We start from the raw sequence: 20,312 nt of genomic DNA, 5'->3' as shown, positions 1-20,312 counted from the left end.
AAGAAGTCAAACTATCACTATTTGCAGACGATATGATATTATACATAGAGAACCCCAAAAACTCCACAGAAAAGCTAATTCAACTCATCAATCAGTTCAGTAAAGTGGCAGGATACAAAATCAACACACAAAAGTCAGTAGCCTTCCTATACACAAACAATAAATCTGAAGAAGAAGAAATCAAAAAGACCATCCCTTTTGTTATTGAAACAAAAAAAATCAAATATTTGGGAATAAATCTAACAAAAGAGGTAAAGGACCTATACAAAGAAAACTATAAAACACTGTTAAAAGAAATAGAAGAAGACACAAAGAAATGGAGAGACATCCCCTGCTCATGGATTGGAAGAATAAACATTATTAAAATGGCCATCCTTCCAAAAGCAATATACAGATTCAATGCTATTCCAATCAAAATTTCAATGTCATTCTTCAAAGAAATAGAACAATTATTGATGAAATTCATATGGAATCACAAAAAACCCCGAATAGCCAAAGCTCTCCTGAAAAAAAAAGAAGGGAATGGAGGCATCACACTCCCAGACTTCAAACTATACTACAAAGCCATAATCATCAAAACTGCATGGTATTGGAACAAGAACAGACATACAGACCAATGGAATCGAATAGAAAATCCAGAAATAAACCCACAGATTTATGGTCAACTAATCTTTGACAAAGGAGCAAAGACTATGCATTGGAGCAAAGAAAGTTTGTTCAATAAATGGTGCTGGGAAAACTGGGTCGCTACATGCAAAAGAATGAAGCTTGACCACCACCTCACACCATACACAAAAATCAACTCAAAATGGATTAAAGAACTAGACATAAGACCTGAAACCATAAAATATATAGAAGGAAATATAGGCGAAACACTACGTGATTTGCACATCAAAGACATCTTTACAGACACATCACCCAAAGCAGTGATAGTGAAGGCAAAGATAAACAGCTGGGACTATATCAAATTAAAGAGCTTTTGCACAGCAAAAGAGACAATAACAAAAACAAAGAGAAACCCCACCAACTGGGAGAATATTTTTGCACCCAACACTAATGATAAAGGACTGATCACAAAAATCTGCAAAGAGCTGATGAGACTCAACAACAACAAAGAAAATAATCCAGTCAAAAAATGGGCAGAAGAGCTTAAAAGAAACTTCTCTGAAGAGGAAATGCAAATGGCCAACAGGCATATGAAAAAATGTTCAACATCACTTGTCATCAGGGAAATGCAAATCAAAACTACCATGAGATACCATCTTACACCAGTGAGAATGGCACATATTAAAAAAACTAGCAACAACAAATGTTGGCGAGGGTGTGGAGAAAAAGGAACTCTTCTGCACTGTTGGTGGGAGTGCAAACTGGTCCAACCACTGTGGAAAGCTGTGTGGAGATTTCTGGACCTACTAAACATAGAGCTTCCATATGACCCAGCAATTCCACTCCTAGGTATTTACCCAAAGGACACAGAAACATCAATTCCAAAGAACACCTGCACCCCTATGTTTATAGCAGCACTGTTTACAATAGCTAAGCTTTGGAAACAACCCAAATGCCCAAAAATAGATGACTGGATCAAGAAGATGTGGTACATATATACCATGGAATATTACTCAGCATTCAAAAAAGATAAACACATGCAATTTGCTGCAACATGGATGGCGCTGGAAGGGATCATGCTCAGCGAAATAAGCCAAAAAGAAAAAGAAAAATACCGGATGGTCTCACTCATAGCAGGAATCTAGAAAACTTAAATAAGGGACCAGGAAAATGAATAACTATAAGAAAGTGAAAATCAAAATCAACAAAAAACTGTGAACCAGAGACAGTTTTAGGGGGGCGGGGGCGGGAGGGGAGGGATTGGGGTCAGAATGGGGGGCTGCAATTGTATGGGGAATATAACAATAAAATTTATTAAAAAAAAAAAAAAAAGTGAAGTTAGTGGCATTTTGAAATTATTTTATTTTTTCTATCAAGTTTAATATTGTGGGCTAGAATATAATTATAATACAATTCCTGATGACTCAGAAAACTGTGATGGATATATAAATCTAAGAGGAAGAGACAAAAATATATATAATGATACATTTGCCTTGGTACAAAAGATTGAACTATGAAGGAGAAAGAGAAGCATGAATCACAGTCGACAACCAGAAAGAATGTGAAATTTAACACTAAAAGTATAGCAAGGAAATATATAAATGCAATTCCAGGTTTTGGTTATCAGAGATCAGACAAATGTGCCCACAATACAAAGCTGTGCTCCTGATAGTGCTAAGTATTAAAATTTAGGGGGACATTATGGAAATAATTAAGGTAAAAGGCCAACTTGGCTTAAAAGGGTGCATTGAAGTCCTGGAAAGTTTCAACTCTATCAAGCTGCTTATGGAGACCTTGTTATAGGACAGGGAGAGGGGCAGCCCAAACCCCACAAACTTGCCTATTCTAAATGGGTTCTGTCATCTGCCGCATCAACACAAAACATATGAGACTTTAATGGGAAGGAACTTTAATAAAGCTAGGAAACAATACAGGAAAGGTAAAGAGTCTAGTTTCTAAATGAAGCACCCAAAGTTCCCATCCCCTCGTGGGTAAAAGTCCATCCATATGGGAATGGCCCAGAGCAAGGCCCCAAAGCCTGCCACAAGTCTGAAGCATCTTCCAGTGGGGACCCACAGAAAAGGGTCAGAAACAACCAGACAAGTCCGGAAGGAAAAGAGCAAAATCAACATCAAGATAAAAGCTGCCATTGTCATCTCCCCTTGGGTCTCACCCACATCTGTGTCACCTAGTCCATGACCAAAAGACAAGCACAGTCTCTTCACATGTCTCTAGGCTCCATGTGCCTCCTCCAGGTCTCCTGGCTCTATCCTGCTTCCTTCCTTAGTCTCTTCTGCCGCTTCTCTCCCTGCTCAGCTCCACCCTCCCTTGGGTGGGGCAGGGAACCTCCCCCTTTCCTGGGGACCACCCTGTTACAATCTGACTTAAGACTTGGTACTCAGCACTAAAGAAAGGATATATGAAAGAGGAGCAGAGCAGTGATTGAGTATCAAGTTGTTTTGTTGGAAATAATGAAGTTAGATAGAAGGAAATCACCTGAAAGTTGCTTCACAATGTCTATTCACTCTCATAATAAAGGACAAATAACACAAATATGAAGAATTTGCATCTTTGCCAGGAATGATTTAATTGCTCACCCCTCAGTATTTACATAAAACTTTAGTTGATCCATTTAGATACTATTTTTTTTACATGTGTTTTCTTGAACTGGAACTGTAAGAACTTTTCAAGATTGTAGACAGATTTATTCAGCCAATCAACACAAAAACAAACACATAGCCAGTGGCAGTGTACCTGAGAAATTCCTAGTAACAGTATTTACTGAATCAATTAAAAAACAAATGGATTATATGTTTGAAAAGTTTGCATTGAAAGATAAGGTCAAATTTTAGGCTACTTATAACATCTTTGTAGCCTGAGTCATAATCACTAATAATGATTTTGGAAGACCTTTATTTTTAATGTTTCCTTAAAAGTGCTATGTTTGCACCCCTCAGAATATTATTTGCTGAACAATATTTACAGTAGTGAAAATAGTACATCCTTGTACATACTGTAAATTTATGTTATTCACCTGCAACTGAAGAATGTAAATACAAATTAGACAATTTCTGGGACTTCATTTGGCAATGGACACAGTTAGTTACATTATAAATTATAAGATGGTAAAATGTCTGCTGGACCACACGCAAATACTCCAACAATTAAAATATGACATTTTAAAATGTTTTGTTTATTTTGCATGAGAGAGCTGGGATGTAAGCTACAGGTGATTGGGGTGAGAAGATTCACCAGAGACAAAGTGGGGAACAGAGTAGGTGGATATACTGAAATACACTAAGGGAATCAGCTGGGGAGACTGGAGAGGTCTGCTGTGCCATATGTGGGTTAGCTCCTTGCCTGGCTGGGGATCCGAATCAGGCCATAGAGTACTGAGTCTTAACCTCTAGGCCACTAGGGAGGCCTGAAAATATGACTTACAGTTTATCAATATGATCTCTGATTTAAATTTCTTTACTAGAACACTTTGGAAAACATGCCATGTGAGCATTTATCCTCTTTTCTCACAATATTTCAAAATCCTCCAGGGCAAGAGATGTGATTCTTATGCACAACCACATAGTTTAGTGTTATATACATGAACATTGCTCATAATTGAAATTGCGGCCACTTCTATTCTCATTACATTTAGTTGATTTACAACAGAGTTAATAAATTCGCCTAAAGGCCAATCACCTCTTTATCGTCAAATGATATAATTTCTCAACATATGTCAAGATAAATATTTGTTTCTCTTATTTCCAACAGATTTTCTCTATGGCCCTTTTGTCCATCACCTAGTTTCACCATCATTTTCTCTTTGAAGCCACTTTCATTGACATTATTTACATTAAAGTTGCATATATTTTATTACCTTCATAATAAAACATAGAACATATTTTTATGTTTCCTTATTTGCTTTCTTCATAGACTACATGAAAATGGCATACTTTCAACAACAACAAAAATGTATACTAATAATTGTAGGTGTTGGTAACACCTAAAATATGTGTGACAGCTGACATCTCTGGAACGATTTCACAGAGGTCGCATATGATTGAATTATTGGATTACAAAGCACATACTAAACAATGATCTTCAATGTATTTGTCTTATTTCAGTAGAACAAAAACATCATGATAATGGGGGAAAAAAAGAACTTTTTCATTTTCTATCATTCATGATTCCCACAATGTATAAGACAAAATAAGTATAAGGGAAGTTTAAATGAAACTGTTGAAGTAGCAATATACAGGAGGTGTAACTATGAAGGACTATGACCTACAAAGGAATGTGCATGGGTATGTACTGCAAGTGAAAAAAGGCAAGAGACTTACAGGGAATATGACAACATTATACAGGGTCACAGAAAAGTAAAGGTAAAATGAAAATAAAAGGAGACAATGTTGATTTGTGATTAGAGGTTGGCTTTTTATACATTAGTTGGTCATACGCATATTCAAGTCTTTCAATACTATTTTTATGTCACTCATCACTTCCCTTTTTATGTATATATTCATAAGTATGTATTTTTTTGAGGTAAAGTTGGTTCACATTGTATTTGCAATATCGGTTCTAGGTTCAACCTTTAAGATGTTATGTTTTCTAACAATGGCCAACACTAAAATCCCAATAATATTTCATTGTTCTTCATGGGGTTTCCTCATTCTCCCACTCCCATCCCACTACCCAACCTTCTGGTTGACTCAGCTTTGCAGTCAGATACCAAGGGTTGGTTATTGGTTTGGTTTTATCTGATCCTTTGTATTGTTTCTCTATATGTCATATATAAGAGAAAACATTTGGTATTTGTCTTATTCCTTCTGATTTCTTTCATTTAACGTTTCCTCTCCAGTTCCATTCATTTGTAGCAAATGGAAAGAGTTCATCCTTTTTTATAGCTGAGTAGTGCCCCACTGTATATATGTATAATGTTTTTCTGATCTACTCCTTTGTCCTTGTACACTTAGGTTGTTTCCATAAGCTGGCTATTGTAAATAAGGCTTCGATAAACATAGCAGTGCATATATTCATTTAAATTAGTGTTTTTTGCATTTGGGTAGATAGGAGAAGAATTGCTGGTATTGTAGATCTATTTTTAATATTTTGAGAAACCTCCATACTATTTTGCATGGGAACTAGACCAGCCTACATTCATACCAATAGTGAGCAATTGCTTCTTTTCCCCACATCTTTTCCAACAGTTGATTTTTCTGGTCTTTTTTATATGGGCCATTCTCACAGGTGTAAGGTTGTATCTCATTGTGACTTTGATTTGCATTTCTCTGGTAAGTGATTATAAGCATGTTTTCATCTGCCTTTTAGTTATCTATATATCTTCTTTGGAGAAGTACCTATTTAGCTCTTCTGCCTATATTTTGATTAGCTGCATTGTTTACCTTTTTTGAGTTTGAGTTATATATTTATTTGTTTGTGTGTTTATTTATTTGTCTTATACCAAATATTAAAGTTTTCAGTTTTTTATAACTGAATGTGATGCTGTCTATAGGTTTGTCAAATATTGTTTTAATTATGTTGAGGACTATTATTCCTTTTATGTCCAATTCTTTGGAGGATTTTTAAAATTTTTAAACCTTTTTGAATATTATCAAATACATTTTCTGCCTCTATTGATATAATCATGTGATTTCCAATTTTCCTTTTGTTGATGTGGTGAATTACATTGATCGATTTTCATATGTTGAACAATCTCTGTGTACCTAGAATAAATCTTATTTTATCATGATGAATGATCCTTTTGATGCAGTGTTGAATTTAGTTTTACTATGATTTTGCTGAGGATTTTTACACATATGTTCATCAGGGAAATTGGTCTGTAAGTCTCTCTTTTTTGTAATGTCTTTATCAGTTTTTGGTATAATCTATTTTCTTTTCAGCACAAAATTCATGACAAACATGAGTGAAGGAGTTTGAGGCTGTATTTCAATAGTTCTATGATACAACCATATACCCTCCAAATTAAACCTATACATATTAGATCTTTTAAGAAAGCACAACTTTGTTGTTTGTAATTACCAGCTTGTAAATAAAAAATCAAACTTTGTATTATTCAAAAATTATTTTGTTTCTACTGAATTGTGATGTTATTTCCTTTTGAATATATTTAAATACTAGTCAAATGGTAATACTGAATTTTCTTAAATGACTTATCTTCAGTTTTAGAATTCTTCATGTAGATGAAACTGATGCCCAATGGTCATCCTTCAACATCTGAACAAGAACATATACAAATAATTCTAAAGAGATTTAGTATAAGAAAGTATTATCACCTTACACAGAAGACAGCATGCACTTTTTCCAACCTTTAATCTCTAAAAAAAAAAAAATACATAAAATGGTGTCTTAATTATACCTTCATGTCATCCCAGACTGAGTCTAAAATAATATAATTTAAGCTGATATGGAAACTTAAAACAAGAACATGAATGGATTAGTAAAAAAGAAATAGAAAGTATTACTATAGCATTTCAGAGCTGGGGAGGAAAAAAAAAGTCATTGAGAGGCCTAGCTTTACCATTCACCCAAATTTTAATTATCAGTCTTGAAAGATGCTTATTCATAGCTCAGGTGTTATTCACATCATTCTTAATTTACTCTTACTTGTAATACATATGAAAAAAAGCATTATCACCATAAAGGAATGTAGAAAAGGTGGGGGGGGCATACAAGCTGAGTTCACCTTTTGATTTTCATGTGAGTAGAGCAAATTACTAAATCTGTACTTGCCAGAATGTGCATATATTTGTTAAAGGAGCAGCTGGTAATGTTGTATACAAGCTGCTCTCCAGAAATTAATTGTGAATATTAAGAATAATCCTGACCTGGGTCACAGCTGCACTGATTTATTTTTTCTCCTAGACATTTTTCAGGCCTGTCTTTCCTACATCTTAACTGAAAAACAGAGTCTCTCAGAGTTCATGATGAAAATAAGCCAATATATTATGGAAGTATAGTAGTAAGGCATCTGTTTAAACTCCATGCTTTTGGTCATTTCATGATTGTAGTATGCCAAATTATGAACACCATATGAAGCATAAAATTGTTCTGGCTCACCTTCCTTCTGCATGTAATTAAAAGAAAGAGTCATTTAAATTATCATATTAAACCAAATTTAGTAGGATATATTCAAGTGGTTGAAGTAGGTCTACTGATAATAGTAATTTAATTGTTGATTAAAAATACCTGTATGAGGTATATTGTCTTATATTGATCATAAACTCATTTTGAGAAAATTATTTCTGGGAATTTTTACCCAAATTAGTTTCTGCTATTGTTGTTTTTAACTTTATTTGTAATGAAGCAAGCACTAGTATGTTTTTTTCTAAAAATATCAAATTTGTTAAAAGAGCAAAATTTTACTGAATTTCAAATTGTGAAAATAAGTGATGCTATCTTAATTTCTCCATGTGTAAGGTAGAAATAATTTAACCAAGCCTATATAATCTTTGTGAGCTCCAATAATATTATGTGTAAAGCATCTGGCATAAATTAATTCTATACAATACAGACTGTTTTTAGGAGGTATTTAAGAAGATGTCCACTGATTGCATTAGCATATAAATACTAACCCATGATAAAGTTTCTTATGATGGTTTGATCTTCATCTTCCCTCTGTATTTTGGTCATTCCGAAATTTGAAGATTCAGAGTCTGCAAATACCCATTTGAGAAAATGGTACCTTTCCCACAGTTTTTTAAAAATGGTATTAAATGTTCTTCCCTCAAACTTTCATTATTAGTATCCAAAATTGTCTGTATTGTCACTTGTTTCCTACTTCATTCCTTTTATTTTAAAAGCACATCCTTCCTTTTAATGAAGGTTGCCAATTCTACTTGAGTTATGACTTCTTGTTCCTTCTCTCTGGTGACTTCTACTTGCTTGCATTTGAAGATTTTCAAATTCAGTTAATTTGTATTTGACCAATCAGCAACACTGAACAGAATTTAACTTCTCTGTTCTACTAAAAAAATGCATGCAGGATATGTGTGTATACATATATATATATATATATATATATATATATGTGTGTGTGTGTGTGTGTGTGTGTGTGTGTGTTTGTGTGTGTATACAAATATATATATATATATATATATATATATATGTAATGAAGTCCTGATTTTTGGCCAAATACCTGATGTTTCACAGACTTATTTGGACTACTCTTCCTTATCTGCTGAAATGTAGTTACTTGGGGATAACTTCACTTTTTTCTATCTCCATTTCCTTCATAACTAATTAGACTTAAATGTAAACACCTAGTCCAAATTCTTCATATACTTACTCTAAAAATCTATTTATGCATCTGCTGGAAAATCTCACCATAACATGCAAATTTCTCAGAACATTTTCTGTGGAAATGTCTCTACCTGATTTCTTCACAGTAAATTTATAATATTTCAGTGTATAATTAGCAGAGTAGTCACTCAATAAAATTCTTTGCATAAAAAAGTTGTTTTTATAAATATGGAGAGTAAGTTGCAATTATATTTCATAAGATCATTGGACATATTTCACTAGTTAATGAGACTCTTCTATAAAATGTAAAGCTGTGGAAGGGCCTTCCTGATGGCACAGGCAATTGACCGCCTCTCAACTGTGAAGCTGTCCACAGCCTCTGCAGCACGGGTTCGATCCTGGCCAACCGGTGAGTATCCCACATGATGAGGCAGACCTCTCCTGTCTCGTCCACTGCTCCCCTCAGCAGTGTATTTCGTCAATCTGCCTGTTCTGTTCCCCTCTCTGTCTCTGGTGAATCCTCTCACCCTCCCACACATGTGACCTGTACCCTAGTTCTTGTATAAATAAATAAATCTTTAAGAAAAAAAGAAAAAACCTTCTTTAAAAAAAAATAAATTGGAAAAATTTTGGTATTTATACACTAAGTACTAAATTATCATTTATTATCTCTTGAAATTGTTGATGTAATCTAAAGCTAATAAGTTTATGCATAAAATTCACCACTGTGTGTACTATTTCTGATGGGGTCCCCTAACATTTATCTAACACTTCCCACTCATCCTGAGACTTTCTGTCTCTGTGGAAATCTCTATTCTTGACTGATACATTCATTGAAACATTTAATATGTGGACTTTCACAAGTAGCTTCTTTCATTAAGAATAATATTTTCAAGGTGCATTCAAGTTGTAGCATGTATTTCTTCACTCCTTCTTAGGGCAGCATAATATTCTATTGCATGGATATATCACATTCTGGTAACTGAAGTTACCAGAGGGGAATGAGAAGGAATGAAAACAAAATGGGGAAGGAGCACAATAGACTGTGGTGGTGGACTATGAGTGTTATGGTGGCAGATAAAGTGCGATAACAACACCTGAAGGGGAAGATCATTTACTTCTAAAATATAAAGATGTAAATCAATGTTACCTCAAAAAAAAAAAAAACAGTTAAAAAAAGAATACAGATCCAAGTCCAAGTTAAACCTTTTCGGCAAACATTTCCAAAGGATCTTTTCCACAATAAATTATTTATATCTATCTTATTTTTTTGAGAAAAAACTTAAAAACCCTTTGCTAAAAGGGTTTTTATTAATAAAATTAAGCACTATACTTTGTAATTAAAATTAAAGATAAAGTGAGATGTAATGTCCACTAAATATTTCTTATTTTTTATCATAGCTTTCCATACAACCAGCCCCCTACCTGTCTAGATGGTTGCTATTTACATGCTTAGAAGTAGAGTTATTAAATCATAACATAATACTTTTGTAAAACATATTAAAATACACAGATCATGTTTATATTTATTATTCAAGATTTAACACTGACATATATGGCAAGCATAATGCAAAATAAATGATTAAAGTATGTTTTCTTTAGTAAAAATATTATTTCTTAAAAGCATAATTGGGATTACTCTGCTGTTACAGTCAAGCTCTGACTATAACAAAATACACTTTTTTCCTATGTAAGTAAGTATTTAAATTGTTGATTTGAAGGAGTTGGACCTAAAAAGTGCTGATAATTCATTTGATCAATAACCAAGTCAGCATTCCATTGACCTTGCTAGGTATCAGTTACTTTGTATAAATTCAGGCAGCTAATAGCTTTATGCTTTGTGTGAAAAAAGAAAACAAATCAGACTTTCACACTATTGCCAAAATCTATCAAGAGATCCATATATTAAGGACAGAAAGATGAATGTCTTTAGTGAACTAGATTACTTACAGAGGGACAGTCAGATAACATAGGAACATACAAACACACACATACACCCACACACATATATATATTTGTAGCATTTAGTATTATATATAACAACTTACTTTTTGATTTAAAATAAATGTTAGTGACATTTAGCCCATTTGACCCCAAAAATTGACAGCAAATATGAAAGTATTTTAGACACACAAATATACCTATAAAAGGAAAATAAATGTCCTCTTTTACTAACACCTATAGAATTCGACTGAAGGAGGGAGGGAGAATGCTGATGAAAAGAGAACACAGTCTTTTAATATGCACAGACACCTTGGCAAATTACAAAACCGCAGAACCATGACAATTCTTCCCTAGAACTGGCATGAACTAAACTCTTCACACAGTAAGAATACATGGATGAAGTGTAAGTTAAAGCAAAATGATGGCAAACACCATTATCATGTTAACAATGGTATTTCTTATCATTTATGATTTATACATATCCTCATAAAATATAATTGTTGCGACGAACCAACGAGTTAACTCAGAGATTAAGTCAGAGACTGACTAGAATTAAAAAACAATGATTTCTAGACATCAAGCTAATGCTTTGTGATTTTGTAAGACTATACTATATGTTAGAGTCCCACATCACAGTTGTCTTTCATCTGATTTATTGATTTTTCCTCATTATATTTATTTCTTTTGTGTTCATTTTTATACATAAAGGTGGTATTTTCAGTGTTTTTGTCCGTAGACAGCAATACAACGAAACAACAGCAACAAATCTATTAGAGAATACTTGAAAATCAGGAGAGATTTAATAATTAGAAAACTCTGCTGATTTCTAATTGATTCATGTTTTATAATCCATAATCTTAATCTTCCTCAAAAAACAACAAAATATGCTTCTGTAATAATGATGTTTTTTGTTTACATTTGTTTGTTAAATCTTTAATTTATTTCATGAAAGACTTTAGATGGTTAACTGTACTCCTTTGTAAACAAAACTAGAGCATGGACAAATCACAAACACCATCATTCATGACAGCATAAAAACATCTGCTTAAATTCTTTAATCCATTCTATCCTAATAATACTCACTGGCCTCCCCACGCATACTGCACTACAATCATTAATTATCAATGTTTTTTGTTTTAGATGAAAAAATGGTTATCTCCCTAAATATGTGTAAGACTATAATATAAACAAAGTAGCTTAACTATGGAGTAAAACTATTCTTTGACTCCTTAGGGTAAATGGATTATGCACACAGAACAGCTATCACAATGTAATTCACAAATCCTGATTTTTGGCTGCTGTTAAAAATGCCCATTTGTGCTATTTCATTTAATTTCCCAGATGAATTATGCATAGTAGGCATTAGAAAATGAAAAACAAGAGAGTAACAAGACAGTGTCTGAGTTCTCTGTCATCAGAAATCTTAATTATGTTAGAACAGAGCTTTATTGTTACTGAAAAATATATGCTTTATCTGTTTAGAATTTATAGTAAGATAGTTTCTGTTAATTATTATATAGAAAATTGTGTTCACCTTCAAACAGACAATATAAATTGCACATTTATTGGCAAAATTGTCGTGAAAATGTTCAATACATTCAGGCCAATATTTAATATAAATGTTCTATCATGACTGAATGTGTGTATATGTCTTTGTGATTATGTGTGTTTGTATCATACAGTTTTATATCATACTGATATCTGTTTTTTAATGAATTTTTGACTGATAAGTACAATTGTCTGTTGCCCAGGTTTTAATACCATATAGACAGTGTGGGGAATGGGGGGTGTACCAGGATAGTGAAGATTGTTCCAACAGACTGCCAAGGGCTTAAGCTTCCTCCATGCTCCAGATACTCAAGTGGAGGGAGGGATCTGCAACAAATAGGAGTCATGAGAAGGGGAATCCCTCTAGATAGGGAGGGTACCTCTTCAGATTACCTAAATTAGCTGCATGCAACCCTTGTGCCCTTAGCTCTGCAGGCTTATTTGGTGGGAGAGGTGCATGCTCACCTACCTCCTATAAGTCAAGAGCCACAAGAAGGTCTAAGAGTCTGGATGGGGAAGAGACAGGTATTTCTACCAGTGCCGAGATATCATTTCAGGTGGACAATATCTCAGGTTTTTGTACCTTTTTTGATTTTCTCTGTTCTGATGGTATCTCTGTTTTTCTTACCTGTGGAGATGTTGATGGGAAAGACCTCAATTATCTTCTCAAAGTGGTTGCTTCCTCACAGACAGTGGTCTGCTGTGTCTGTACCTCCAGCTCCCACACTATAGCCTGGGTTCTTGGATCTCCACCCCATACTGGTTTCTAAAATTCAATCATAATGAATGATGATTAGATCAACTAATACAACAACCGAAAGCACAGAATCCAAAAATAACATATTAGGCTAATGTCTTGCAACTGGAATTCTACTGTCAGATTATTACAGCAGGACTGAGAAGAAAAATACTTTAGCTTAACTCATGTAAGTAATCACGGCACCAAATATCAATAGAATGAGGAGGTCTGTTATGTCAAGGTTCCTACTAGTCTTCCATCTATCTCCCAATCCTCTCCCAATAATATTTTATAAGATCAGCACTATCCTGATACTGAAGATGGGTAAGGACACTGCATGGTTGATGTACATGGTGACTGGACATTTCTATGCAGGCACGGTAATATATTTACAGCTGCTGAGGTAAGGAAATTTACTCCTGAAACTTAGTGTTATAATCTAATGTTACTTCAATATTAAAAAAAAAAATGACACTACAAGAAAAGTATAACACAAACTAATATCCTTAGTGAATAAAGATGCAAAAATCTCAAACAAACATTTGATAACTGAATTCAACAACAAAATAAAAGGATCCAAAACTGTGATACAATTTATCTTTAGGATTAAAATATGAATTTATATATGCAAATCAATATAAATGCGATAAGTTACATTAAAATAGAATGAAAAAAATATCTCAATAGATGCAGAAAAAGCATTTCACAAAATTCAATATTCTTTCACAGAAAAAACACTCAACAAGATGAGTATAGAAGTGTACCTCAACATAATAAAGGCCATCTATGAGTAAACCACAACTCATACCATACCCTGTAATGAAAGGTTGAAAATTTTTCCTTAAGTTCAAAAAAAAAAAAAAAAAGCAAACAAACAAACAAAAAGTGTGATAATTCTCACCACTCCTGTTAAACATAGACAGGAAGTTCTAGGTAGAGTAATCAAGCAAGATAAAGAAAGCCATCCCAATTGAAAAGGGAGAAGTAAAATTGTCATTATTTGCAGATGACATGATCTTACATAGAGAAAATTCTACAGACTCATCAGTTGGACTAATCAAGAACTTCAGTAAAGTTGCAGGTTGTAAAATCAACATCAAATTGCTCTTAAATGTTCAACTTAGTTTTGCATATAAGTGGTAGCATTAGCAAGCACTTTATAAACAGGAGTTCAGATTATGATCGTGCTCATTATATGCTGGTGAATATCCAGACATCTTTGATATAGTTTTGTTTCAGGACATTTTACAATATTTATTTTGGTCTGGAAAAATGTTCATCACTCTTGCTTTTTAGTGGCCATATATTTAGAAGAATTTTAATGAAATTTGTATCTATGAAATCATTATATAACTCTCTCAAATTCTTTTTTTCCCCAAAGATTTACCCATTTATGCATACAAGAATTGGGGTATAGGCCAGAGGTGTGGGGGTGAGAGGAGTCAACAGAGACTGAGTGGGGAACAGAACAGGCGGATGTACTGAAATACACTGCTGAGGGGAGCAGCGGGTGAGAAGGTAGAGGTCTGCTGTGCCATGTGGCTTGCTCCCTGGCCAGGGATCTAACTTGTGCTGCAGTGGCTGTGGATTGCCTCACAGTGCTGCCTCTTAACCCCTTGTGCCACCAGGGAGTCCCACAAATTCTTTCAGTTGAAAGAATTATGAATTATGCTAACGTCAAAGGCTTTATAAAATGTTTTGTATCACTTATTATTTCACCAATTCATTTCAGTCATGGTGAGTTAACACTTCTAAAATATTACTGCATGGGGCCTCACCAGTATCACAGGGGGTTGAGCTGTGAAGCTGCCCTCAGTCTCTGCAGCACTGGTTCGATCCCTGCCAGCTAGGGAGAGTCCCACATGGCGTGGCAGACCTCTCCTGTCTCAGCCGCTGCTCCCCTCAGCAGTGTATTTAGGTCTTTCTGCCTGTTCTGCAACCTGTTCTGTCTCTGGTGAATTCTCTCACCCTCCCGCACCTCCAGCCTAAACCCCAGTGCTTGTATAAATAAACAAATCTTAAAAAAAAAATGCTACTGCATTCAATGAAACATCTGAAATTTTGTCCTTTCATATTTTCTTTAATGTTTTTGACATACATCATCTATATGTATATACTTACACAGAATAAGTATATATCAGCAACAAGCAATAGTGTATACTTTGGTTTTTTTTTGGGAATCAGTACATTTTTGACTAGATGAATTTATGTTAAATTTAAAATTGTGGGGCCTCCCCGGTGGCGCAGCAGTTGAGTGCTGGGTTGAGAAGCTGCCCGCGGCCTCTGCGGCGCCAGTTCGATCCCTGGCTGCTCCCCAGCCACCTGAGGAGGGTCCCTCATGGCGCGCAGACCTCTCCTGCCGCCCGCTGCTCCCCTCAGCAGTGTGCTTCAGTCCTTCTGCCTGCTCTGCTCCCCGCTCTGGCTCTGGTGAATTCTCTCACCCTCCCGCGCTTCTGACTGTACCCAGTGTATGTATAAACAAAACAAACAAACAAACAAATAAATAAAAAACATGCCTCTATTAAAAAAATGTAAAATTGTATATTCCCATAAAAAGAGCAAACCAGTACATAATTTTTCATTACAAAAGTCAACAATAAGAAAACAAAGAATTAAAAAATAGGCCAGATAACAGATATGCCATAAAAGAAGGTATGCATATGACATGTAAACATATGAACAGATGTTCCACATATGTCACCTGGAAAGTGGAAATTAAGAAAGCAGTGACATGGTCCTATACACTTATATGAATAGTCAAAATACAGAACACTGATAACACTAAATACTTGTGAGGTTATGGAGCAACAGGGACTCATAAATTGCTAGTGCTTATAATGACAAATAGGACAGCCACTATTGAAGACAGTTTGGCTGTTTCTTACAAAACTAAACATACTCAAACACAGGATTGAATAATTTTGTTTCTTGTTAATTATCCAAAGGAGTTGAAAAATTATGTCCACACAAAAACATGTACACATATATCTATAGCAACTTTATTCATCATCAAATCTTGAAATTAACCAAGATATCTTCAGTAGATGAGTGGGTAAATTGTATTACATCCATACAATGAAATAATAATTCAAATGCTAAAAATAAGTGAATTACCAAATCTTGAAAAGACATGACTGAACCTTAAATATATAGTACTAAGTGCAAAAGTCAATCTTAAAATGCTACATACTATATTTTTCCAATTATGGCATTCTGAAGCATGCCAAATTATGAAAAGAGTAACAAAATCAGAGGCCATCCAAAATTTGGAGGTAGTGGAAGGGATGAATAGAGAGAATAGAACATTTAGGAAGTGAGACTATCTGTATGATACTGTAATGGTATATACATGTAATTTCCATTCATCCCCTCTCATAGGATGTTCAATAGTGAACTCTATTGAAAGCTGTAATTTTTGGGTAATTATGAAATATGGTAGGTTCATAATCGGTAACAAGTCTCACTATTGTGGAGAATACTACTACTTGAAAAATATGCATGCTGGGAAAGGAGTACATGGAAAATCTCTATTCCTTATACTAAAATCTCTGTGAACACATATAACTGATTTAAAAACATAAAGTCTTAAAAATAATCAAGCAACAGACTTGAAGAAAATATCCCCAATACATTTATGTGGCAAATGATTTATATAAAAACTTATATTTAAAATATTGATTCTAAAATCAATGGCAAAAAGAAAAACATGTAAGCCCTTGAACAGACATTTCACATAGACAAGAAAAATGTGAATATTCAACACACACATGAAAAGATATTCAACATCATTAGTTAACAAGGAAATGCAGAATAAAACTACAAAAAGGCATCATTTCACTGCTAGAGAAACTAAGAACAGATAACCATTGAATACTGACAATGCTGTAGAACAACGACAACAGAAAATCTTAAAGATTTCTAGTGGGCATTTACATGGTACACCCGCTCTGGTAACATTTTGACAGTTTCTTATAAAATTAAACAAACATTTACCTTATGAATCAAGAAATCTATTTCCCCAAAGAAATAAAAGTCCACAGAAAGACTTATTCTATTAAATCCATTCAATTAAATCTTAGTAGCAAAAACTATTTTTCAAATGGAAACATATAAACAAAGTATAGCATTGTGTACATGTGTAAAACCGTGTGAATGCTGTGTGTGTGTTATGATACCCATAGCATTCAGTTCTTTTTTTCCTCAAAAGATGAGAACAACTGAATTAACAATATAGCTGTTACAATGTCATGTTGTAGTATGTCCTTATAAACATATTATGTTTAAGGACAAGTCAAAAACAAATATATAAATAAGCAAAACTATAACAATAAGTAGAACGGTAGTTTCCTAAAGCTGAGGTGATATTAGGAATTAAGCGGAATTTGGGATGAAGAAAGTTGCTGGGGTGATAAAAATATTTTACTAATTGTAGAAATGAAAGACATGTTTTTATATAAACTGTTCTAATGCTTCACTTACGATCTGTATACTTTACTCTGTAATTTTTAGTCAAATAAAAAATGCATATATATATAGTTAAATGTATATAAATACTGTGTTTATATACATACAGCCATACATATCCTTATATAAATTACATTTACATGTATAGATATATAAGTAGATCTAGGTGATCAATATGTAAATATAAATATATACCAATGTAAATACCATCAAAGAACCATTCAATACCATTCTTCATTTATACATATACAAACACACATGCATATATATGTGTACAAGCATGTCTGTGTACCTATGTATGGTAATCAAGGCAGCTATAAGAGTGTGATGATCAAATCATTTAACCATATTTTCTGAACTTTGTTAGAACCTGGGTAGTAATGAAACTTCCAGATACAGACCCAAGGTTAAGGACAACATTCTGGAGAGCTTGGAGTTGGGACTCTGTTATGAATGGAACTTCTGATTCTCTTCTTTAGAATAGAAGTATTTTCTATGTGTTAATGAAACAGAAAAGTGAGTTCGTGATCAGAACACAGGAATTTTAACAGAGACAGTATTCTGCATTCAACAAATTTATTTCCCTTTTTCACTGTTTTCCATTACATAACAGTTCTCAGGAAGCATTTTCTTTTCTTTTTTGTTTGCTGGGACTAGGTGGCTGAGATATGATTAGTGGAATATGGATAGAACTGAGGTATCATTTTAATGTAGGAATCTAATGACTCCCAGCAATTCTCTACCCTTTGTAGCTTATTTTGCTGGAGGCTGATGAGTTAGCATAGATTTTGAGCACCAAGAAATGGCTATACCATATACTGGAAGAACTACGAATACCTAAATGACTGGGTGAAATAGTCCTGTGACTCCTATGATTGACAGTGAGTAAGAAGTAGATATTTATGATGCATTTTGAAAGTTTATATGCCAATTAATATGAAAAAGTGAGGGATTTTATTTCATTTTTATTTTCACTTTTTACTAGTATTCATAGAAATACCCTTCGTAGAAGGGAGACTTCCTGCTCAACTTTTGCTAAACTTTCAGGCATGAGAGAGAATATGTGATCATATGATAAACAAATATATATGTGTATATATATAAATGTATATCTATTTGTATGTGTATATTATATATAAACTATATTTACAAAAATATATAATCATATATACAACCTTCAATTTGCTCTTTAAAACAAGCTAATAATGCTTTTTCATTTATTTCTACAGATAATTAATATTATTATTTATAGAAATGAATGATATAAAAATCAATGCTATCTTTAAAAAAAAGTATTTGTTTTTAATCATACAATAAATGATAAGCTTACCAAAGTGAAATTCCCAAATAATACTGTGTCTTGGTGACTTTTCTATGTACCACTTAGCCTTATTCTTCTTCTGAGATTTAAATATACAAATTTTTACCAATTTCTCATAGTCCAAAATATTTCTATTATACGACAAGCTCATCAAAATTGTTTTTACTAACACTAACACCAACCATCACATATAATTTTAAAGCATATACTTTTTTTTTACATCCGAAATAAAGCCATTGTATTATTAATGCATGTGACTACCATTATATATTTCTGAATTTTTGGAAACAGTCATCTCTATAAAGGACCCTTGGAGAATGGCAAAATCCAAAGAAATGAAAGTACAGGTTTCCTACTTAGTGACATATATAGTTTTTTAATTAGAGAAGACTCCAAAATGTGACAGCCTATATTGTCAGTGAATGGGAGATGTGTTACCAGGTAATGTATGGATGGTCCTTTGCAAAGAAGCATCAACCACAAAATTGGTTCTGTTTCATCCTGTGGCTGTAGTTATATGGAGTTCAGGAAGTTGGGACTATAGGATATATAGCTGCATGACTTTTACCTTGGTCATGGCAAAATTATTTTGCAGTATAATAAAAATCTTAAAAGGATTAGATGTTGTGCCAAAGGTATGTTGATGGTAGAAAAGGCTCATAGCAATATTTTAATGTAAATGGTAGGGAAGGCACTGCACACCTACTTCTGTCAACGTGGCAAGTAACAAAATTTAATAGCAGCCAAAATATCCATGTGCCTGAAAATAAAGAGATCAAAAAATTTGCTAAAATTGCCACTTTAATTATCATTATATCATTATAAATCATGCTGTTTGCTGTACAGTGACCAAATTAGTTGATTTTTTAAATATTTATTAAAGGCCAACATTTAAATATTTTAAGATTTAAAAGAAGAAACAACTTGAATATGCAAATATATGTATAATGATTTGTTTCTTTTGTTGCTTTGAGTTATGTTCAGTAAAATATACTTGTGTTTAATTCTGAGAAAATTTATAAAGGCTACACTCCATTTCAACAAAAATGTATAATTGAAGTTCTACATTAAAAGGAAATACAATATTGGAACAAAAAGCCAGTAATTTCCATTGATCCACTTAAATTGTACTGCATTAATCTTAGGAAAGCAATGAAGAAAACATAAGTACAGAGTTTTATCCCTGCAGCTGTAGGGTATGCTCAGCATGGATAGATACAGTCAATTATATTAAGGGGTAAAAAGATGTTAAATGATTAAAGAAAAATAAATGAAAGTATTTCAAATGGATTTTTAAAAATTTCTTAAAAATCCAACATTTCTGTGGGAACAATTAAACAATCATGCCTTTAGCCTCCTTTTTCCCCTTTATATAACAATTTTCCAGAGGAGATTAAAAAATTCCAAATCAAATGCTATGCTAAAAAGTTTGGA

Source organism: Talpa europaea (assembly GCF_964194135.1).
Source record: "Talpa europaea genome assembly, chromosome: 6".
In the NCBI taxonomy this organism is placed as follows: Eukaryota; Metazoa; Chordata; class Mammalia; order Eulipotyphla; family Talpidae; genus Talpa; species Talpa europaea.
The sequence above is the reverse complement of the archived record's forward strand: the minus strand, read 5'-3'. Positions refer to the sequence as shown.